A 261-nucleotide genomic window follows, 5' to 3' on the forward strand; every position below is an offset into this window, starting at 1 on the left:
CGGTATGTATGTGTGTGCGTTTGTTTGTAGCGGGTAACACACACACACTCACTATGAAATGAAATCATTTCTATGAAACATACATTAATATTTTCAAATGTTTATTTTTGCAATTCTGCTTCGTCCTTTGTTTAATTGTCTATTCAAAATAATGCAATGCGTAGTCGTGCTTCTATGAAAAAAATATTGCTCTCCAACAGCTGTTTTGTGGACGAGGCTTGTTTTTTTTTCAGGGTGAGAGAGAGACAGACATACAGAAAA

Source organism: Penaeus monodon, chromosome 34, assembly GCF_015228065.2.
Source record: "Penaeus monodon isolate SGIC_2016 chromosome 34, NSTDA_Pmon_1, whole genome shotgun sequence".
Lineage (NCBI taxonomy): Eukaryota > Metazoa > Arthropoda > Malacostraca > Decapoda > Penaeidae > Penaeus > Penaeus monodon.